We start from the raw sequence: 25,615 nt of genomic DNA on the forward strand, positions 1-25,615 counted from the left end.
CCACAGACTGGATGATCTTTAAACATCCCTTCCAACACAAACCATTCTATAATTCATCCAACATTCCTGGTTTCCAGTCTAGGTTTTAAGTGATTTGTTTAGTTTTCATGTTTAAATTGTCTTCAGTTATTGGGCAATTATTTGGGTAGACAAAAATAAATAAGTACTTTGCTAGGATTTCAATATCAAAAAGTCATTATGTTTTTTAAGAGCTTGCACTTCCAAATATGCATTAATAATTAAAACATTTCTATTTTCAACAGGAGTGGTTCAAAATCAACACCTAAAATTTTGCAGCCTTTCAAGAATATAATAGACAATTAAAAATGTAGTTCAACCTCTCACATATAGAGATATATATATTTTTTTTTCTTTCTTAAATTGACCACACATAGGTCCCTGTCTTAACAAGAGTAAGGACTGTAAGGCTCAAAAATTCTAATTTTAATATGGAGAAAAAATAATTCTAGATTGGATTACTTAGCTTGATAGACAGGATACAAATTTAAAACATGGCTAAGTCATAAAACTCAATAGTGGTTTTTTTCTTAAGTCTATTTATCCTCCTAAAACTCTTTTATCTTAATTGGCAAGGTTTCTTGATAAAATAATGCAAAAACATTTTCATTGATCAAACCAGTTATTTCACGGACTTCAGATGTCAATAAATCTATAAAACTATTACAGTTGGAGTTTCTTCTCAAGTAGTATACTTTTGCTCTTGTTTTGAGACTGGACTAAAAGTATTGACTGAGAAGACATTATATGTTTATCATTATTTAACTTTTATTACTAGTTGAATCTTAAAGAGCAATGCATATCTAAAAGTTTAAGCATGTCTAAACTAACCTAAATAATATCTAAATTAATTAAAACAGTCAGGAATACTTGGACAACATTTCTTGAAGGAAAAAGAAAAGGAGAGGAGAGGAAAGGAAAAAGCAAGAAAGAAGAAAACAGCATCCTTCTGTCAGGAAGATTCAGAAGTTCAGTTACAAACTTACCTATAAATGTTCCAAAACCACTGAGACAAATACAATGAATAACATGAGCAGACCTCATAAGCTAAAATTTTTCAAGATTTAGAAATCTCTGTTCAGCTCTCTAGCATTGAGTCTAAATAGTATGGGCATTTACTTAGAATAACTCAATATTTCACTAAGTAGTTCAAATTACATAAAAATAAAGATAAAATTATCATAATAAAGCATGTAACTCAGAAACAAATAACTGATCTATAAGTCTCAGAAATGTTGTTTACTAGTAGTACATCTTGCAGAAATTACTGTCAGATCTTTTAACAATGTTCACTTGGTAAAGCGTGTATGTATACATGCACATATGTTCCTGAAAGCTTCAAATCTCCATTTGCTGATTGTAAGAATTATCTTAGAAAAGGAGTGTGGTTTCCTAAGACTGACAAGGATTTTCATTTTGGAACAGACCCCAAACAGTATTAGAAGGCCCAAATGGATTTTTTTTTTTTTATGATTACATGCACAGTAAGATATATGAAAGAGACAACTGCATCAACTTTTCACTGACAGAGAAGCTCTTTGAGCAATTATATTTTTCTTTTGTGTAGACCAGACTGCAGCCCATAAAGCAGACTGAAAAAAAAAAAAAAAAAAAAAAGTATGTTAGATACAGCTGCAGATGGTTGCACAGGAAGCAATCAAAATAAAACCACTGTATCTTGTCACTACAAGGGTAAAAGGGTGGATGAGAACTAAATAAAAAATCCAACCCTGGAAAACACCATCAGAACCAAGAATATCAGGCAGAATGAGCATGGGTCTGGCATATGAATCTTTTTTTCCCAAAATGTGCAATGTAGAACATCTGAGGAAACTAAAAAGCAGAAAATAAATTACTAAATTTCCAGTTTTCTTCTGTGGCTACCATTTTGTGCAGTAAATGTGCAGTGCACATTAAGTAGCCTGCCTAGATTTCTATAAAGAACATAAGAGAAGTCAAGAAAGGGAAAAGTACAGGAGGTAGGGAAAAGGCGATCATATTTTAGGTAGAGCTATAGTCCACTGGAGACATATTTTGCAAATGTTATTCACATTGAACAGTTACACTCATTAAGGTTGGTAAAATCTGACCCTGAAAATGCTAACAAGGTGCTGCTGCATCCAATCACATTAATTTATAGACACAGCTGGATGCTAAAGTTGTCGCATTGTTTTAATGTAACTGCAAAAAATGTTTACAGAAAAATGTGTTATCAAGAATTTTTGTATCATCTTGACTAACTCAAAGCTCCCCTTTCAGGAAACCATATTCCATGATAACATCATACCCTAAATTAATACTTGCCAGAGAAATTTAGAAGAAAAGCATGGCAATGTTCACCAACAGATCAGAAGATGAGATGTGGGGAGCTAGGAAGGCAGTACAGATAAGTTAGGTGTAGTAAAGATGAATGCAAGCAAATCAATGATAATTTTAAAATAACCAAGCTTCTACATTCAATTTATTAAAGTGCTTTTAAGAAAAGATTTAAAATTGTCTGAATAATTAAGAATTAATGAAGACCAGGCCACTGTAGCTGTTGATAGAAGTAGATAAGAAAATATTTGGAAAATTTTAGCATATGTAAGTCAGCAGGTCAGTATGATTTGAAACCCGTTGTGTTAAGGGAATTAGTTAATGAACTTGCTGAACCACTTGCAATTATATAGCAGGCTTTATGGAGCTACAAGAAAATACCAAAGGATTTCAGTAAAACAGAGAAATAGCAGTGAAATCTCTAATTAGACTGTAGTTCAGTTTGCTAGAGGAAACAGAGGTTTCTCTGCATGTACAATTTAAATCTCAATTAGAGAGAAACTGAAATTTAGTCAGAAGTGAAGTATGCTGAAGTTAATGAGATGGCAGAAACAGCTTGTTTTGATTTCAGTAAGCTTGATATCAAGCACACCTTGCAAGAATAATGATATATTTTTTTAAAAAGATGGAGAGAGAGAGATTGCCATGACCACAGTGGTTCTTGCTTGGCTGTTCTCTGACTCAAAACAGAAAGGAATATGGTGCAGAAATCCAACAACTCTTTAGTTATCCTCTTACAGGTGCAGAGCAAACACAGAAAAAAACCACAGTCGTATGTTTACTAAGATTAATAGTCAAACTCTCAGTCCGAGGCAAGAACAGGATAAGCATTTTAAAACTGATTCATAATGAAGATTAATATAGGAGCTGGAGTTACCAGTTTCTTCTATATTACACTACTTTTAGAATTCTATTGATTACCCTTCTCTGAGGAAATTTAACTGAAATTACTTAAAAATAGTTGGATTTCCAGAGGCCTCAAGTTCCTTATGACTTCCAAGATTTATATCCGTCATTCCAGAAAAGCAAAGGCAGCAAAAGATAGGAGAAATATGAATTGAGGAGTTATGTGCTTATCAGCCATCTTAAGAGATACACACAATTCCTCATACTGATGCTGAGATGGTTCTGACTCTCATACTTTGTCTCTGACAATGAGAGCTCTTCTATCAGAGTTCATTTTAATCCTCTTTCCAGAAAAAGATTATTTTATTAACAGAAAGCACAAGAACAAAAAAATTTGTTTACAACTGAGTGGTCATTACTTGTTTATTTGGAGATACTAGGGTGGCAGGTGGGGAAGAGACTTTTCAGTTGGAATAGACAAAAATTACTGAGGTAAAAGCATTTAAAATAACAGAGAAAATAAAACAAGAAAAAAAGAAGCATGGGTACATAAAATCAACAAAAACGTAGAACTGGAAGACAGTTATTTAACAGGAAGTCTTAGGATGGCAGAATCATAGTTTGGGAATAATTGCATGAAGCACATGTCTTAGAGCAGGAAAAAAAAAGGAACATTGTGGTAAAACAACTGAAAAAAAATTTAAAAATGCTATAAAATGTACTATTTACTATAAATTATTTTTTCTGTGAAGGAACAGGTTTTTTTTTTCTTGAGAAATGCATGCATGATTTTTTTAAGTCCCTATTAAAAGGGATATTTGAGATTTATTTATTTTGTCTGTTTTCATTACAGGAAAACAGAGTGAGAAATCCATGCTTTATTTTCAGAAGTATTAGTCCATATCCTCAGAATATTACTTCCCCTTCAGAACAGTACATAAAAAAATTTCCCTCAGTCTCTCAAATGTCAAGTTTATTTCACCCTCTAGACCTCTCAGCAGACAAACCAATTGGAAACCATGCTCCATTTCTTCATCTGAAAAATGGGGATACAGTTTTCCCACTCAAATTGTTCCTTCTCCCTCCAGTCTTCATTTTTTTGGGGGGAAAGGATTGTCTCTTATCATTACAGGTATGTGAACTAAGGAGTTTTGGATTTTCTAACAATTGCTTAGAGTAGAAAAAAAAATTTACTTTGGATAGAAAAAAGTCTTTTCACTCAGACACCTTCAATCTTCAATAAAAAAAAAAAAGAATCAAAATCAAAACTATCAAATCATTTTGTCATGAATATAAACATGAAACACTAAGTTTAAATAATTCTTACTAAAGCAGTTTGGTAAATCAGGCACCAAAATTTTCTTGGTTGCTTTAAATAAAGCATTTTAAAGTAAATCCATTCAGATGTCATGATATATAATTTTTAATCATTAATGTCTTTTGTTATTTAATGATGAAACTTATCTAGAAACTATAAGTCCCTATTCCTTGAACATACAGCAGAATACTGTTAAAAAAAATGGAAGAACCTCTAAAATACATTTTTAGTGTCTATTTTTAAAAACTTATGAATGTACACACATCTAAATTGATCCATGAATATACACAGTCTTGATCTTCAATGAGATTTCAAAACACAGCTTAAAACCAGTGGAAAATACTGAAATTATTATCAGATAACACAGGAGAGGTTGGCTTTAGCAGGTGAAAGGGTCATTTTCCCACACTGAGAAAAATTCCAAAGGTGGGATTTTAATTACAATATGCAATCTATGAGTGAGTACTCAAGCTCACAGTACAGAGGGTATCCACAGAGCAGAAAAAAAATCCCCAGACCCCAAGAAATACTAAAGTTCTGTTGGAAATTAATGCCAAAGCATTTAAAAAGCTTTAAGAAATGTGGTTTCTATTTTAGTGGATAATTTCTTAAAAAAAAAAAAAAAAAAAAAGTTTTTCATTGCCTTTTTCTGGAAAAATAAGCTTGGACACAAATAAGAGAAATTGAATTTTTTCCTTCCTACGTAGATACTGTTTCCTCATCTTGTAGTCAAAAGCTACAAGACACAAATCAAAAGGTAGTAGCTAGTCATAAGAAAAGAGTTAGGTGGGTTTTCAGGCAGCAGGAGCAGTAAGTGTTCAGAATTATAAGGTTCAGCTATGACACCATCTTCCTTTGGTTTTAAACAAGTACATGCAAGAGGTTTACTTTTGCGTCCTAATTTAAACCTAATTTGACCCAGAAGTCACAGTGTGCTACTTTCTTGTGTGCTATAGAGATACAAAAATATAGCAGCATATATAATTGTACGTATCTGTGTCAATAGATACTAAACCCGCGTGTGGTCTGTGTTGGGCTGCTTCTGCTAACAAAGAAAAAGCAATAGCAAAATTTCTATAAAAGAAAAAGATCAGGAGCAAACAATATTAGGGTATGTTCAGAATCCCCCAGAAGACTAATTTTCAAATTATTTCACTTCAAAATCATAACAGGTATTGCTTATTAAATGCATATTGATAAACCAATTATCTTGAAATTATATGATATATATATGCTTTATAGCCCATGTTCACAAACATACATAACAACAACAAAAAAATACAGCTCCTTTATGTGATGATTAACCGTGATGTATGATTGATTGCAATTAACTTCTAATAGGGAGATGTTGACTTGGGAGTTGGAACCATACCTAGCATAGCTTTTACTAACTATTCAGGGGATTGGAAGTGATTAATCACCAGTCAAAAAAAGATCCACCTGAAATCAAATAATCTTAATTGGCCTATTGCTATAATGCTAAAAACCATCTAATATTACAAAAATTATGTCTTGAGAGCCAGCAAATAGTTGTAACTCCTACAGAAACTATTGTGTTTGGGGTGTCCAGCTGTTTTCAAGACTGTATCTTGATAAAGCAAGAATGTACCAAAAAATCAAAACATAAAATGCAGCTCTAGAAGAACCCACGCAATAAGACTGCCTGCAGCTTGACAGCTTGTAATGCAAAGGGCTGATAAAAATTCATTCCAGTACAAGCTATGAAATAAAGAAAAACAAGATAAACAGTGTTATTTTCAAGCATATTGTAATTTAAGAACTAATTTCTAAGTTACTCAAAAATACTTGTTCCCATGAAGATGTAAATTCAACATGCTAAAACCAAAATATATTTTCACCGGAAATTTTTAAAAGGAAAATGACTGTGTGAAATATTAATTACAATACTAAATTTATCTTTATTATAATGCTCCCCTTTGAGTGAAATTATTGCAGATTTTGAAGGTTAAGTAGGTAAAGACTGATTCTGGATTATGTGCAAACTGATTTTAAAGGACTGCTTATGAGAACTCGAGCAGATGACAAGTGTCAGGCAATGATTTTATCCATGAAGAAAATTACTTGCAGGCACCTCACCCTAAAATTCCATAAAAATGGCACACTAGTATTTTCAGAATGACCATAATAACTAAACAGTTTTAAAAGCTTGATTATTTAATAAAAATGTAACTACTCTTTGTTAATGAATTAAATAAAAATGCATTTAGAATATCAAAAAACCTGCTATTTTCACTTATTTTGTCTAGTAAAATCCAATGATTTGTGCTCCCTCTACTGGCAATGAAACAGCAATTCTTTATAACAAGAACTGACTACGAAAGATAATGGGGGCACACAAAATAATTAAGCACAGAAGAATTTGTAGTACACTGACTTTTGGACAAAGAGCAGGTGCACCAGAGTACACTCATAACACAGAAAACTCTTCTGTAGATAGAGAAGTAAAATAGTAGCGTAGGGAGAAATATGATCTCTTTCCAAATATTCTAAAATAAGAATTAAAAGTCTTTTCTTAAAAATAGGGAATTACAAACCCCTTTCATGTCACCTGGTGATCTGAGAACCCCTTCTCCTGGTATCCACAAATCCTGTACACATTTTGTGCAATAACATTTTGTTCCTACTCATTAAAGTTATATTTACAAATACGTATGTGGGACAATCAGACAGTATTTAACAAGACATGATATGCAGAAATATTTATTAAAGACTGAACAATATCTCTGAATACTGCTTTTACTCTGCCAACAAGCATAAACAAATGAGTGATGAATTCTGTCATGCTTTTGGGAAAGAGTAAAAAATGGAAAAGTAGTAAAATCAGTCAAAATGTACATGATACTACTCGCTCAGAATTCAATGATCTATGGCTTTTATTCCTTACTAAGATTACAGTGAACAAAAGGCTTTCCAGAAATCAAACCAAATTAACTCTTATCATTGGTAGATCATAAAGGCAAGAGGAGAGCAAAGGGAGGAAAAAATACAAACTAATTATAGGGCATTTTGACTCTACAGACATTTATTGCACAAATACAGAAAACAGGGACTCTGAAAACTACAAATAATCCTGAATCTACTTCTTACTGACAATTTACAATTGATTTCCTTTCATGACAATATTTATGAATCTGAAAGTACTGCTACAACTGATTGATATAAGATAAATAACTTCTGGATATGTGAACCGCAAAGAAACTGGGACACATAGAAGGCAGTTACAGTAATTAAACTATTGGTTCCCATACTGCTGAGAAACACCAAAAAAAATACAAACAACCCAAATCAGTGATATTAGCTACAGCTGTAGATCAGTGGTTATTCTCATGTTATATCCAAGTACAACTGTCAGAAACAAGCCATTTATACATGAGACACCTTAATTTGAAATTACATTTGCAATTAGATTACAGGTTCTGGAAGTCCTAGGCTTTTACTCTACGGAAGATCACGTGAGATAGTAAAAATGATCTCTCTAGACTTAAAACATAAATATGACTCTTTATCTGACTCTTACATGAAAGAGCCATGGGTAAGGGACTGACGGTGCTTGCTTCTGACATCATTACATCCTCAGGCCCAACCCTAATTTATATTTTAGCTTTTGACTTTCAAATATTCCAGTCAACAAAACACAGCTGTTTACATAGTCCTTGTTTCAAGGTGTAGCCTTGATTTTTCCTTGGTGATAGCACTTCTTATTTTTCTTCCATAACAATTTTAATATGCTATTGAAACTGAAGAGGGGTTTGCAGAATACCATGTACAGAAAATGTACAACCCTATAGTTTTGTTTGTGTGTAGAGAAGGTACCACATTTGCCTCTGAATTACAGGTATCTCAACATGATATGAAGATATTGTAAACCTGTCAAGTACATTTTAATTTACTCTGTTTTCTTCACAAGCAAATATTTGGAACAACTATTGCTTCTGCTATTTAGAAATCAAGCTTGCTAAATATGTGAGCAATCCATGGCACTCAGAACTTCATGTGGATTCTATGCTTTTGGTATCAAGATTGGTATAAAGCTGATTTTGCAATGATAGGTAATCTTGAAACAATATTAAAAGTGACTGCTGCTCTCCCCTATTTTCTTCTTTGTGCATCTTTTTTTTTTTTTCAACTCTCAGTTGAAATACAGTCCAAAAGCTTGTTTACTCAAAATTTTCAGAAAATGGCACAAATGTATTGCACATTTTTTTAGATAAAAGCCTAGTAAATGCCCACTAAAGCATACTAAATATCTAAGGACTCAACACTTCTAATTTATCTGAAAAAAAATCTGAAAAAAAACCCCAACATAGCAATGTTGAAAACTTTGTAAAAACTCCACCTCTATGTTAATTTTTTGAACATAGGAAATTGAATATAGGCAATTTTCAGACACCACAAGTTCAAAGATATACCTGCATCCATGAATCATAGTGAAAAATACATACTTTAGCACATATCTACAGACATACACCCCTGATGCTCTATTTAGAGAGCTTTAAACATGACAGAACTCTAAATCAAAGCAAATCAGTCTCTAAATCTAAGAAGCATCTCAACCAACAGCTTAAAAATTGTTTGGCAGTTGAAACTGAAATAGGCAGCTGTCCTCTTTATTTCTACTGTTTTTTCCTTCAATAAGGAACTCTCTCTTCTTTACAGGAACCATTGATGTTACATAGGGATGTAAAAAAAACATCAGCTCTGCCTCTCTGAAAGGCTGGTTTTAACCCTTTTTTTAAAGAAGCTGGGTAACAATTCACTATGAACTCTATAGTCAACATAGATGCTAGAAGTGGCAATTGCCCTCTAACCAGCTGTCTCTCTAGGTGAATGAACACTCTTTAGTAATCTATACCCTGCAATAAAACATAAGCTCTTAAGAGCTTTTACTGGAATGGCACCTATCAGCATCTAAAAACTACAACAGATACTAAAGACAATAAGAAGCATGAGCAGAGATACATTTGATTGCTGTATTTCCAACTTTTCCCTAACATAGTTCTCTGATCAACTCAGTTTTCAGGACTACTGAGAAAAGGGGTCATGCTAACAAAGCATGTGAGTTATGCACACAGTTCTTGTTTGTATTCCATGGGTCTTTAATGCTCTTGTTGGGGAGGTGGGAAGGTTTCTGCTACAAGTACAGCAGTTTGAGGAGGGTTATTTGTTCACGCCTCTTCCTTTAAATTAATATTTAAATTACTTTCCCAGTTACTTTATATTCTCCAGTAAGGCTTTGTAGATGCCTTTTGTTTCATTTAATTTTGTTCTTCTCTGGTAAATATGAAATCTCATCTCATCCTTTATTATATTTACAGTGAACCCAAGTCATTACAAATCTATGCATAGACTTCCATTTATTTTGTATGGAGATCAAATATAGACTATAGCTATTAATATGCAATAATGAAGCTTAACAATTTTATTATACTTAGTTAAAATTCTATTTATAATGCAATAGCACTAAAAACTTGAGGCAGGAGTTAGCTGATATTCAGCTCAGGTGGATAAACTGGTCACCTGCTGGGCTAGTTTTTTTTCTTAACCGTTAATTAACATTAGCCTAATTATTTGTTTTACTGTCATTTTATTAAACTCCATTAAGTAAAAGTGTGTGATATGCCATAGATTTGATGCACTGTGACTACTGCTTAATATCTTCTACAGATGTCACAAGATTTTATGCTTACACAATTAATCTACTTCATGCCTTACTTGCAAAGCTTTGGCATAAAAAGAGTGCAGGGGACATGGTTACCTTTAGTTCATTAGGTTTGTTAGCTCACTTCTGATACTGGTCTCAATATTTGTAAGTACTAAAGTCCTTTCTCAGTTACCACAGGCATAACTTCCATCACTGTAATTTATTTATGTATAACGTTTGAGTAAAATACCAGCTTTTAACAAAAGCTTGAGTTTGGAAGATTCTTAAAATAGTAAAACTATTGTGACAAGTTCCTGAACAGACATACTTATGCTTGGTGAAGATAATTATTACAGCCATACGGTGTTGATATAGTTTGTGTTTCTGTTTTATAAACAGCAATAAGCTTAATAAGTTTCTCTGAGTCCAACAAAGGGTCATGAAGATGATTAAGATCCTGGAGCATCTCTCTTGTAAGGAAAGGTTGAGAGAGCTGGGACTTTTCAGCCTAGAGAAGTCTCAGGTGCAAAGTAGATGGAACCAGGCTCTCTTCAGCAGTGTCCAGTGACAGGGCACAAACTGAAACACAGGAGTTTCCATCTAAACATAAAGAAAGGCTTTTATTGTGATGGTGACTGAGCACTGGCACAGCTTGCCCAGGGAGGTTGTGGAGTTACCACCCTTGGAGATCTTAAAAATTCATCTGCACATGGTCCTGGGCAACCTGCTCTAGGTCCATTTCAGGAAATTGGACCAGATAACCTCCAAATGTCTCTTCCAGTCTCAACCATTCTGTGATTCTTTTGAACTCACAAGAGTCTAGCCTCAGTCTGAGTTTAAAACTGCTTACATCTATGAAAATTATTTCATCTGAAATTATTCAGAAAAAACTTTGTAGCCTTAGAAGTATTTATGCTTACTGCTTTATATAGAAGTGAGTAATGTTTCCTCCTGGCTTACTTTTTGGAGTGGTATAAGCTGGACACCAACTGGCTGGTGAACAGTTCTTTTGATAAGGATTTAGGGGGCCTGGTGAAGAGCAAGCTATATTTGAGTTAGCAATGTACCTGGGCAGCAAGGAAAGATAAAGCATACTTACCTGTACCAGCAGGAACATACCCACTAGATTAAGAGAATTGATCTAGTGATTGTTTATTTGCCTTCATTCAGCATTCATTAATCAACATCTGGAATACATCCAGCTTGGGGCTCCCAAGTAAAGAAAGTTTGATAGTCTTGAAGAAAGTCCCTCACAGGGCCAGGAGCACGGTCAGGGTCTGGAGCACATCCCACATGACTGAGATTGAGAAAACTGGGCTTGTTCAGCATGGACAGTTTCTGGTAGATGTGGCAGAACTCGTAGCAGCCTCCAATACTTAAGAGGAAACTATTGGAAATACAGAGGCAGGCTGTTTAAGGAGGAGCATAGAGAGAAGAAACAATAGTGGGAAGGTGAAACAAGAGGTTCTGACCTGATATTAGGAAAAAAATATATTCTGAATGAAAACAGTTGAGCAGTGCAACAGGTTGCCTAGAGGGGTTGTCATTCTCTGTCCGAGGAGGTTTTCAAGACCCAAAAGTGTAAAGTTTTGAGCAACCTGGACTTAATTAATAGTTTATGCTGTGTTGAGCAGAAGGTTGGACTAGAGATCTCCTGAGGTCCCGTTCAATCTGAAGTACTCTATGTAATCAGTGGTCTTTTGAATAAAGCTTAGGTTAGAACGCATTAGATATGATGAATGAGACAAGAGTATGTACTGAAAGGAAAGAGTTATTTTTAATTTGCCACACAGTGATAGCAGAGCTGGATGAATGGTGCAACATGTTCTTCAGTGAGAATGTTATTACTAAAGCCTTTATTGTTCTAGTAGTTAATTAAGAATTAATATCTGCTCTCATAATGGTTCAACTGCTTTCAACTGTGAATTACAATAACTTAAGAAAAAAATTATCCACCCCTCGGAATCTGCAGACTGCTGCTGGCTTGTTTTCCTTTTTTTTTTTTTTTCCTTAAAGTGTATCTAACCATAGCTGAACTTTTACTGTCTTTTACAGATAACTTTTTTTGGTTATCACTGCATAATATGTAATTTTAGTTTGTTGAAACAGCTATTTCCAGCTCTGGGAAGATATGACTCTAATGGTATATATTTTCAAAATACATATTACATAAATGTAAGCAGTCACCAAGAGTTTGTATCAGTTCTGAGTGCAAAAGAGGCCTCCTGGTTATATAACAAAGCAAAGCTTTTTCAAACTGATATTACTATGTCTTTCTCTCTACTACTATTCCATATACAAGTAACATGACTCTGGCTAACCAGTCATCCACTTTATGCATGTGTTTCTCTTTCACTCATTCCTCTGTAGGAGACAACATGGTGTCTAATGACTCCTGAACAAACCAGGCTTTGAATAATAGAGTCAGGAATTTGGGTTATTCTAGGAAGACATTACAGCGGAGGAGTTCTCAGACCCAGTGAAAGGTCAATGCGTTAGTTAAAAACTCCAGAGATCACTCTTTGGGAAGCAAGTAAGGACTGCTGAGCATCATTTGAGGAGATACTTGCTGATAAATAAGTTTTTCAGCAGAATTTTTAGAAAAATCTATAGCTTATAATAACTTAAGATCATTCTCTAGTAAAAGTTATTCTATGTCTTTAACAAATGCATTATTTTTTTTCCCTCTAAATATAAGAAAAAATATTTCCTTGTTACATCAGCTCCCATTCTTGTTTGTGTCTACAGTTTATGGATTATCAGTGCTGGAATTCACCTTTTTATACTTCCGCCTTGTACAAAAAGTGCAAAATTTTCTTAAAGAAATAGAGTATTTGTCAAATTAAAATATGTTGGGGGAACATTCTGGTTTGAGCAAGTTTTTCTTGAGAGATATTTCACAGTTGCAGAATTAAACTTATAGAAAAAAAGCACAAAGAAGACAAAAAGAGAGTGTAGTGAAAATATTCAGACTTTGAGATGTCCCTTATCTTGCTCTGGTTCTTTTGCAAATTGAAAGGAAACAGAAAAAAAAAGATTTTCCCTAAAGAAAGATCATAAAATTTCTAAAATTTTGAAGTCTTTCCCATAAACTTCTTACAGAGAAATGTAAGCATTATACTGGTAGAGTGAAAACAAATTTACGGTAATTTATGTTATTACAGAAATAGTGGTAAGAAAGAACAATTAAAAAAATTTAATTCTTATTGCTTTTAACATAGGTATATTGATTTAAGCATCATCTGCAGTCAAAATAATTCAGCCTAGATTCATTAGATGACTAAAGGAGAAATAGGAAAAGCAAGAGGATTTGAAATACTGGGTTACAAGAAAGAAAATTGGAAAATCTATCCAAAATTAGGGAAAGAGTGGGGATGTGAGTATATAAAAAAAAAAAAAAAAAAAAAGATATTTTATGAAGAGAAGAGTTTTCTTCTCCTCCTCGGACAGTTTATCAGATCAAATATTCCATTGACAAAATCATGATATAACCTAGGCTGGTGTGATTGGCATGGTAATTAAATCCTTCGCTTCTTTCAGTTCAGAAATGACTTCTGATTCTAAAGAACTGGAGTGCAAGGAGTATGGAAAATCTAAAAAATTTCAAGAGGAAAGTATCTGAATGACAGGCTGTCAGGTTGAGTGGGTCAAAATGGAAAAAAATAAAGAACTACGAGTAATGCAAAATCTGGTTTTATTCACTAAAATTCAGTCTAATTTCTCTAGTTCATAATAACACTATCTAGATGTAATATTGTGGTATAGAGCTACAGAGCATTCACAATTCAACCACTAACAGTGGTCTTAAAAAAATACTAGTTTCTATTGTTCAGACCACTTTTGTGACAAGGTTATTTTCTTAGAAGAAGAACAGCCCTGGAGCTGGTTTATGGGCTAAGAAATTTCTATTTGAAGTGTCTCAACATCTTAGCTAGGATAGTGTTGTGAAGGAAGGCTAAAGAATCCTCTCTTAGCCTATCTTCTGCTAGGTTTCATATTGCTGCACCTGCACCTACAGACATTATGTCCATGGACATCTTTCAGCAAATCACAAAAATCCAGAACAAGTTTCTTCCAAGAAGCAACAGGGAGAAGCAGAAGAGAAGCATCATTATTTCATCTCACAGCATGCAATGTCTCTGCAATGCATATGCAGAGATTTTATTTCCTGAAAAGTTGCTAACATCATTAACCCAAGGGATCTTAATCCCAGTTAAGACAGAGGTTTATGAGTGTTTGCAAATATCAGTCTGCTATTTTTTTTTATACAAGCAAAAGCTGTAGAAGTACTCTTAGTACTGAATCAATTAAAGGTCTGGAACTCTTCATCTGTGAGGAGAAACTGAGCAATCAGGGTGTGTTTGGCCTGGAGAAGAGAAGTTGATTTTACAGAGAGAATTTTATGCTGTACCTGCGTTCGTAAACCAAACTCTGCCAAAGTGCAAGCTTTAGCACTGGTTCACAGCTGTCCCTACTCTTCACTTATTGGAATGAACCTTATGGTTTCAGCCTGTACCAGCTAATATTTCCCTAAACAAACCTCAAAACCTGTTCAGGAGCTAGCATGGGACAGATCCTGATACAGAACATGGATTTGTCCACTTTGTTTGAGAGAAGACAAGAGAGTTTCACTATAGAGACATGAGCCATGCAATATCAGCAGCCCTGTTTGTGTTTAAAGTTTAATTGTATGGATGTACCCACAGATATATTTTCCTCCTTCATTAGCTTTTTCCTCTAATGTTTGCTGTCTTTCTTTATTAACACGTTCTAAATAAAACTGTCTTATACCTGCAACGTGCCTTTAATATATTTGTTTTGTATGTTTACCAGCACCTTATTTCTCATCATAGCCATCTAACAGCAACATAAAATGTTCAGGGATTCCTGCAGTAGAAAATTATGGAATAACCTGTCAAAACAGAAAAGTTTTCTTCTGCAGATTGCTATTGTTCCATCCCTCTCTTATATTTTATTCCAGTTAATTTAACTGTAGAAGTCTTCATTATTTATATAAAGTTCTTAAATATTTTGAATATTGTCAGTCTCTTTGCTTGTCAGGTGGATTCCATGGGCTGACTGCACTTTGTGTATCTCTGTGTGGCTTCATTACCCCATCTATTAAATAATTCTGCAGTGTACTTGTTCATTCTTTGATCTGTTGAAAGAGTTACCGTTTCTTTCAAAATCCAGTTTATGTTGCAAAGAAAACACTAGGCTTGACATGAGTATTTTCTTTAACTGATTTCAGGGAGGTCAAGATTTCATACTCTCTTCCTGAAAACAGGAATATCTCCCTTCGCGCTGTCTCATCCATGTTGCTGGAGAGATTTTTTTCCTGCAGTCGATCTTACTCAAAAAATTTCTGTGTCTTTGTACTCTATCAGATCTCTGCATATGAAGCATTGAGGTACTTCTGGAGATTTGGCTTCTTTAAGGAACCCTAACATCTACCACACTAGAAGACAGGCCATGTCCCTAGGAGGGAGAATTACATAACAGCTGAAGCTGTTGTGGGATTTTTTTCCAGGGGGGGGGAAATTGGATTTTGTTTGTCTGGTTGCTTTTATTTATAAATAAGCTTTTTGCCAAATTTATGAGAGATCTATATTTTACCTATACATTGTGTTTCTTTAAGTTTTTCAGTCTTGTCTGTATTGCAGTATTTTTTGGGTAATGTTTGAGCAAAATATCAGTTTGAGATGCCCTACTTCTATATAGAGAAAACTCAGGAAAATAACAGGGATTCAGAATATGAGAAAGTCCCCAAGGAAAATGAACCATTTCCAAAAAAATAGCAATAGAGTTACTCATTACTTAAGATTTCTACAGATACTTTTTTATTGTTTTGAATTTTGCCAGCAAAAACTGTGGTGTGTTGGCCAGTTGCGAGACCCCCACCCAGCTGCTCTCTCACTCTCTCTCTCTAACAGGACACGGGGGAGAAATAATATGTAAAAGCTCATGGGTTGAGATAATGACAGGAAAATCACTTACCAGTTACCATCACAGGCAAAACAGACTGGACTCAGGGAAAATTAATTTCATTTATTGCCAATTAAAATAGAGTAGGATGGTGAAGCAAAGACAAAATCTTAAACACCGCCTTCCCACTCTCCCTTCTTCCCAGGCTTAGCTTCACCCTTTCATTGCCAACTCCTCTACCTTACCCCTCCCCAAGTGGCACAGAGGGATGGGGAATGCGGGGTTGTGGTCAGTCCATAGCATCTCCTCTCTGCCACTCCATTTTCTGCACATTGTTCCTCTGTTCCAATGTTGGTCCTTCCCATGGGTTGCAGCCCTTCAGTCTGCTCCAGAGTCGGTTCTCTGCAAGCTTCAGTGCTTTTCAGGAAAATCTGATCCAGCATGGGCTCTCCACTGGCCACAGTTCCTTCAGACAACATCCACTTACTCCGGCATGGGGTCCTGCACAGGCTGCAGTGTGTTTATCTGTTCTGGTGTGGTCTTCTCCATGGACTGCCGGGACTACCTCCTTCACTGTAGTCCTCTCCATAGACTGCAGGGGAATCATAGATAGGTTAGCAGTGGTGGCGGTGCATTTTATGACAGGTGCAGAGATATTTAATATCTGATCCAGACATAATACACTATATTTGCATTGCCTTGTATTACATTCTTTAGACTTGGCTGCTGAGTTCAGATCCAGGTCTGGGAGTCTTAATACTTCATAATTAAAACTTTCATCTAGATTTTTTAAAAATTATTTTCTCTAAATCTTTCTTGCTTATCTATATATGCTTTTAGGTTTTATAAGTTTAAAAATTCAGGTATTAATTTGTTAGGTTATTCTATAGGATTTACTGTTAACTGTGTTTGGAAAGAAGGAATATACAGTTATGTATTCTGTTCCGCTCTACATGAATTTGTGTGCACAAAAATAATGTCTAGGTATGGCAATTTTTATCATATCCACCACTGATAAAAGCATTTCATATAGATCACTACTAATGTCTGTGTGGGCAACAAAAGCACTTGTAGAAAGACAAGTTGAGAAAAAAAATACAAGCAATTCCTTTAGAAACAGTTTATTTGATTACATAGTTATGGCATGATGGCTTGTTTCTAAAGAAATCAAAAGAGAAGTCTTTGCCAAATCTAATGGCCAAATTCATCCCTGCTGTGTCTGATAAATTGCATCTTTTTATGTGAGAGATTATTATGTCCAGAGTAGATAAAAGTAGTAGAGATTTACTGTCATGCACCAGTTTACAAAGACCCGTTATAGTATACATAAGTATGTTTGGTTTAGTCTCTAGAATTCCCGACAAGTGGAAACAAAAAAGTTAGGTGAAAAGATGTCTGCACATCATATATTTCCCTTGAACTTGAGATCAGCTAGAGCTATAGAGAATACAAGAAAATGAAAAGCAGAATTCTGCAGCAAAACAGTGCAGTACTAGATGAGTAAACCAGTATAAATAGAACAGACATTTAAAAGCTTTCTATTATGTGATCTCTAGCACTTTATTCCTCTGAATTACTTGAAATACAAGTAAACAAGCAACTGAGGCAGTTGATAGCTGTTAACAGAAGACAAAGCTTTCAATTTTTTTTAATTATTTTATTATTTTCCCTACATTTTTGTGGAACTTATCACAAGTTCTATGAATATATCATGCCAAAGGCAGAACAGTGATTACAAAAGAAAGTTAGTGTATTTATTGATATAATATTAAACAAGTAAAATTCTTTATCTCCTGCTCATTTAAAAGGGGTCTTTTTTAAAGGAGTTGTGCGTTGGTACTAGCTGAACTCTGTGACCTCTGTACTGAAAAGTGTAATCACTGTTGCCCATTTCTGAAAGCATTTTTACCTGTTCTTAATGCTTATGTCAATGCTCTCCCTGAATTAAAGTACTTAAAGTGAATAGACTAGTCTGAGAAGAAGTTCACTGTGCTGAAAAGGATCTCATTTTATAAATATAAACAGAAATCATAATACTTTTAACAACTTGATTGGTGAGCAGGAAGATGCATCACTAACAATGAACTAACTTAAGGCGCATCTTTAGAAAGCAATGACATCATATGCGTTTCAACTATTACATAGGCTTAACTAGGAGAAAGAGCTGAGAAAAGCTAATCTATGTTTTGAGGTTTGGACAGCTTAAATGCCATTGTCACTGATTGGTAATAAAAAGGAGACATGTATCAATGTCCAGTGAAGAGTAAACAATCACTTAAATTGCGAAGCCTATGTAGAGATTTGAAGTGAAATAAGGGCAAGATAAAATGGGTGCTTTGCTTAGCCTAGACCTCTAAAAAGCTCTTCTAATCCTGGTGACTTAGTAGATACTGTGGAGGTGCTGAACAAAATGTGGTACTGCTTGAGGTGGCAGTTAGATGTCCTCTTCAAGCTACAGAGAACAGTTATGAAAATCTTATGCTACACTGAATAAGATTCTAACCAGTATATAACCAGAGGTAGGTGGGAAAGAAGTTTGCTTAGAATCTGGAAAAGGATCTGACAGATTGTTTGCATCTTTCAGAGTTTGTGTTTAACAGAGAGTGAATGAGGATGGTGCAGCATGGGAAAAGGAAGGTAGAAGGGGCTATCAATATAACTATGCATCAAGAATGAAGCTTAATGCTTAGAAACAGATTGAATATATGATAAAATGCTTGAATAAATATTGTGAATTTATTACTACTGATTTTTTCTTGTTTATTCTCTGCACCAGTACTTTTAGCAAAATGCATTTTTGTTTTGTTCATTAATTTTAGAATGGAAGGAGTGTCAAGAGTCCTTATAAATGTTCAGATTTCTGGGTATTCAAGATCTATATGGAAGGTGAAGGAGCTCAAATCACTGTTCTCTGTGTTTTTAGAAGAAACTACATTCAACCCTTCTCACTGACAACTTACTTTCATCTCTCTCCCTGCTCCAACAGGCGGTGGGAGTTGCATGAAAAGGAGATTCTGTCAGAATCCACTTCTGCAGTTAAGGCCAAGTCTTGCAATATTTATGAAATATTTTCATAATAATTGTGGATCCTTGCCATTGATTTTATAAGTGTAAAATGAAGTCTTAAGTTTCAAACTGAACTCAAGTGGGGCTAGAAGAGAGTGAAAATCATGTCATAAATGAGCATATACCTGATGTGAAGAGAGTAGATGAAAATCCTCTTGATGTTGTCTTTGTCTTATGGAGGTAAGAAACCAATTGAATCTGTGGCCTGGTCACAGAAGGGTACATCTGCAAGGTTAAATTATAAATTCTAAAACCCGTTGTTAATGAGATATACTACAACATGTACATATTATTGTGATGTATATGTGTACATTGTCATAAACCCCTTGAAACTGTAGACCTTTTCACGATGCTATTAGTATAATTTAGGAGAATCAACACAATTATTTTGGATTAGGTAATGGAAATTGGCATGATAAATAAATGTTAGAAGACTCTTGGGGATATGAAACTGTATTATTAAATTAGAACTTCAGCTAAAATGATAAGGTCTGGTGATTACATTTTCATTAGTTGTACATTCCAGAGTGTCACATAATAGCTTTGTTGATTGTGCATAATTTACAATGCTTTCAAAATGCAACACAATTACATGTCTCTTTAAAATAATATTGTTGTGCTGGAAAAAAAAAATATGGGGCTGGTTGAAACATTTTGAAACTAGTAGGAAAAACGCAACTCCCATTTAGAAAAAACATGAGACATATTCCGCATGAAACCTAATATTTTCACCAGTCAAATTAGCTTTCCAAAGCAAAAATACTACAGAAAATGTTGAAGCAGATACTCTTAGTATTTCACTATAAAAAACTTGGTAAATTACTGCCAAACAATGTAAGAGTTTGAGGAATCCAGAAATTGTAAGAGAAGATAGAGAAGAACAGAGAATGAAAAAAAAAAAAAAAAAAAAAGGCATGGCAGCATGATTATGAAAAACAAAGATGAGAGAAGAATTTTTCATCTAAAAAAAACCCCATAAGCTAAAAGGCACATGCATCTATGAGTGTCTTATTTTTTGAAGTGGGTGTGTTTAGGGGATTACATTTGTATTTTCCTGTAGACAATCTAGAGTTTTGCAGCCAAATGATATTTTACTTCATCAAGAATATGAAAAGAAGAAATCCAGGTCTCGGGTGAACTACACCAGTCAGATGCTACAGAAAGCATTTATTTTTTTTAAAATGAAGGTGGGTTTTTTGAAGATGAATGAAAAAAACAGCATGTAATAACCAGCAGAGGTTGGTATCATACACAAAACACTTCCAATAGTTTCGTTCTTTTAAAATTATTACTACATTGATTTTATTATAAAATATTGATTTATTATTAAATGTATAATGTAAAATTTACTTTATAACTGGTGAATTACTATGACCAAAGTGCTGACTTTGTTAAATATTATTAAACTTATTGCATATTATTTATAAATTCCCATTATTAAATACTGATAAATAATTTTTCTTTTGAAGCACCTGATTCATCCCAGACTACATGATAATGTCACTATAGTCAGCCATGTGTCTCTTCTATTTTTTATTTTTCCTTGAATTTGTTGCTTCACCTACCTCTACTTACCCTTTTGTGATAAACATCTAAACTTACTGAGGAAAATAGGAAAAAAAATTATACTAACATAACAGTTGTGGCTTAGTCACTGTTGTTATCTTATGTCTTTATTTGTTATTTGGTCCAAACAAGTGACAGGCTGTGACTGTGTCCTCTAGACTAGTTGCTGATTTCAAACTATGGAAAAAACTGATCAGTATATAAGGCAAGACAATGTCTGGGCACAGTGTGAGTTGGTGACTTCGTGGGACCAGGGTGCTGGGAACTGTGGGGTCTTGCATTGAGCCTGTCAGGGCAGGGCCAGCCAGCCAGGGTGTCCTGGTTTAACCAGGATAGGGTTAAGTTTCCCCAGCAGTGGGGGGGGAGCTCTAGCCGGGTTATTCAGATACCATGCGGACGTCACATCCTGGCAGGTCACATTTTTTTTCCTGGCGCGGAGCGCGGTGCACTCGTGGTTTTGTACATCGTGCTTCCCACTGCTGTATTTGGTAGCTATTTTGCTCTGTTCATTGCTATCACTATTACTGTTATTGTTATTGTTGTTGTTTGTTGTGTTGCTATTGCACTGTTGTATTAAACCTTTCCTTATTTCAGTCTTGGGGCTTTGTATTTCACTCCCTTTGTGGGGGAGGGGCAGCGGCCGCTTGGTCTCAGACCCCGGCAGGGGCTAAACCATCACACAGGGCCTCTCCACTGCCCCAGACAGGAGCAGGGCAGCCAGGGGCATGAGGGCACTCAGCCCAGGCACTGGGTACCTCCCTGGGGATGGGCCAGGGCTATGGTCAGGCCAGGATGTTGTCCTGTGGGTGAGGGTCAGGAACAGGCCTGATGAGGAGAAACAGGGTCAGACACAGTCCCAGGATCACTGGGTAGGGCCAAGGGAACATCACCCAGTGAGCCCAGATGCACTGATCAGATGAGAGCTGCAGTTTGCTGTGACCAGGGCACAACCTGGGCAGCGGGGAAAGTGCTTGGACCCAGGGGAATAGCATAGCACATGTCCTGGTGTAGCATCCAAAGTGCAACTAGGCCTTAAAGGCAGCCCATCAGACTAAATACAAGGGGTAGAATATGTACCTTTCTTTAATGATAATAAAGTAATACTAAGCTTTGTGTCAATACAGAAAACTAGTGATTGATTTTGCACATCTTATTCTGAAGAAGAGTGCTTGAGCAACTCAGTTGTGTGAGTTACATTTTTATACACATAATTTACAGGCAACCCACTTGTGCAATTAGTTATGATCTACCTTGATGTATTCTCTGTATGGTTAAATTTTGTGATCCTTATATAATGGTTAACCGGTTTTCCCACTGGAGGTTATTTATATAAGGTATATACAGGCTTGAGAGGTGGGCCTGTGAAAACCTTATGAAGTTCAACAAGGTCAAGCACAAGGTCCTGCACATGGGTCGAGGCAATCCCAAGCACAAATACAGGCTGGATGATGAGTGAATCAAGAGCAGCACTGCAGAGAAGCACTTGGGAGTAGTAGTGGATGGCAAACTGAATATAAGCCAGCAATGTGTGCTCGCAGCCCAGAAAGCCAACCATATCCTGGGCTGCATCAAGAGAAGTGTGGCCAGCAGGTCAAGGGAGGTGATTCTCCTCCACTTTCATGAGACCCCACCTGGAGTACTGTGTTGAGCTCTGGAGCCCGCAACATAAGAAGGACATGGACCTGCTTGAGTAGGTCCAGAGGAGGGCCACAAAGATGATCAGGGGGCTGGAGCACCTCCTCAATGAGGACAGGCTGAGAGAGTTGGGGTTGTTCAGCCTAAAGAAGAGAAGGCTCTGGGAAGACCTCATAGCAGCTTTCCGGTACTTAAAGGGGGCCTACAGGAAAGATGGAGAGGGGCTCTTTATCAGGGAGTGTAGTGATAGGATGAGGGATAACAGTTTTCAACTGAAAGAGGGTAGATTTAGATTAAATATAAGGAAGAAATTATTTACTGTGAGGGTGGTGAGACACTGGAACATGTTGCCCAGGAAAACTGTGGATGTCCCCTCCCTGGAAATATTGACAGCCAGGTTGGATGGGGTTTTGAGCAACCTGACTTAATGGAAGGCATCCCTGCCCATGCAGGGGTTGAAGCTAGATGACTTTTAAGGTCCCTTCTGACCCAAACCATTCTCAGATTCTATGATTCTATGATTTTTTTCTTCAATTTGTTAATACATCCATTCTCTGGATCGTCCATCAAAGTATACTTTCTCAGTTAGCCTGGTCACCTATGGTAGCATAGCTAATTATCTTTTAAGTAGTGTTAAGATGCAGTATCTTAATGGATACTGGAGAATTTTTTTCCAATTAGGGTTCACAATAATCTTAATACATTCTTTATCATGCATATTCTTATTTCTCAGAGTCCCCAGAAATTGAGTCATAGTAGTATGTGTGCATGTGTGTATGTACACTCAATGATCTTAAAGGTCTTTTCCAACCTAAATGATTCTGTGATTCTATATGTACAAATGTAATTATGTATGTATTGTACCTTCCTAATCACTTGTTACTAGCATGTCTCTTAATTATGGAATTGTTATTGCTATGTCTTTTAATCTGATTCCTTTTCAAGTTACAAGGAAAGTTTAGATGTAACTGTGAGATGAGAAAACAACTTCTGATGTCAGTGTCCTGAAAAACAAAAGCAACAAAAAAATCTGGCTTATTATTCAGGGTTCTTATACAGGTTTTAAAACATACCTTTATTTGAATAAAAGGACCACTGACCCTGGTTTTACTTACCAAAACCATCCAAATAAGAGAAATAGATAGAGGAAAACATAGTGCAATAAGCTTACCCAAAATCTACTGATTTGTAACAGGCAAGGAAAAAGTCAGATCTGATTTTCTGTTGTAAAGCTTAATTATGTGAATATATGTTCTCTATATTGCTGAACTTCCCACCCAGTAGTGCATGCTGGAGTACCAAACATGCTGATGACATCCTGACTATTTCATTTTCCCTTTGGCTGGGAAATGATGCATTAATCCTGGAAGTTCTAGGAAATTTTAGAAATGGTATTCTTTAAATGTTGTCCAATTGTTGATGATCATACTGTCCTAACAGTTCATGAAGTACATATCATACTTTGATTTTGATGTCACTAACGTATTCACTAGTCTATAGAAATGTTTATATCTGTGCTAACCCCAACAGCTTGAGCTTTTAGTCTTGAAAAAGAAAAAAATGAGGGTCCAGTTTTTCTAAAGATTACTGGTTTGTAGGTGATCATCTCAGAAGTTACCTGAAACCTGTGTTTAGGCTGCTGAAGAAAGCCCAGGTGTCAGGTTACTGAACATGTCTTAATAGGCCTGTTCAAGAGCAATGCAAAGCTGAGCATCAAAAGAGAAAGCTTCATAAATGCAAGTCACTTTTTAAAAACTCAACTGAAAGTATAGACTGAGAGAACAAATTTAACAAAAAGTGCTTAAACTGTCAGACTTTGCTACAAACTTATAGTATCCAAATATCCTTGAACTGTGAAAACCTAAATGCTCTGTTATGAAGTTTAAACCCATTCATGTTTTTATTTAACAAGATTATAGCATTCTCAGGTAAAAAATAAATCTATTTTCATATTTGGAAAAGACATCAAAATGCTTTAACATTAAAATAAAAATTAAAAACAATAAATGCGATAGCTGTGTCGTATACTGGTATAAAAGTGTACAATGGATTTTCCCACTGATTGTTTAGTGTGTTTTTGGTGAGAAAATCATTTCAGGGAATTCTGAATACAATAAACTGATCTCATCTGCATGATATAGAGTCCAAATAAATATGCTTTATATTTATACTTTCTAGCTTAATATTAAAAAAATAAATTTAAAAATAGCCCAATAATTTTTAAACAATTAAGTACATCTCTGATATTTTTAAAGCCAGATCTTTGACTATCTTAAATTACTGTAGTTTAGTGGATTTCAAGAATCCACTGCATATTACCTAAAGATCTAGTTTTCTAATGTAAAAGATTGGAAAGTGTTAACTGTTTTGCCTAGGTTACTCTTCCTACAGTCTTATGTTGTTCTCTGTGTTTAAAAAGGAACTTGCTTTTTTATGTTTATAATGGATTACAAAACTCCCTGTGATGTACATTATAAAATGTTATGGTGTTCTGGTTCTGGCTGAGATAGAGTTAATTTTCTTGAGCCGGGACGGAGCACAGCTGGAGTGCCTGACCCAGATTTTAGCTAGGATAGAGTTAACTAATCTTGAGCTGGGAGGGGGCACAGCTGGAATGCCGGGCCCAGTTTGGCCCCTGGAATATTCCATGTCTTGTGACATTATGCTCAGTATATAAAGGGTACAGGTTCTCTCTCACTTCTGGTCTTTGTGACAGCGGGAGCTGCATTCGGTCGGGATCACTGGCCAGGAGCAGGCTGGGTATCCGTTGGTGGGTGGTGAGCAACAGAACTGTGTATTACCTGCTTGTATTTCCTATTGTTATTAGTGTTTTATTACCATCTCTAAACTGTTTTTTATCTCAACCTATGAGTTTTTCCTTTTTGTCCCTCCCCTATTTCCTGGGCCAGGAGGGTGAAGGGTGAGCGACCAGCTTCTTGGTGGTTGGCTGCTGGCCGAGTTCAAACCACAATATATAGTTTTAAAATAAATGTGTAATATATTTTTATTCATTAAATTAACAAGAATTTTAACAGTAAATTTAATAAAGAACCATCACTTTTAGGAAAAAAAAAAATCTATATTTATCCAGTAAACTCTTTGGGTAAAGAAAGTATCCTTTCAGGAATCTTGACAGAAAAAAAGATAGTAAGTACATAAACTGGGATTTAGGCATAATTTGGGGAACCGTATAAAAATTGTGATATAATATCCTCAGCAGCTCATTTTTTCTAGAAAGACTTAGACTGAGATGTTTTTTTACT

Source organism: Strix uralensis, chromosome 2 (assembly GCF_047716275.1).
Source record: "Strix uralensis isolate ZFMK-TIS-50842 chromosome 2, bStrUra1, whole genome shotgun sequence".
In the NCBI taxonomy this organism is placed as follows: domain Eukaryota; kingdom Metazoa; phylum Chordata; class Aves; order Strigiformes; family Strigidae; genus Strix; species Strix uralensis.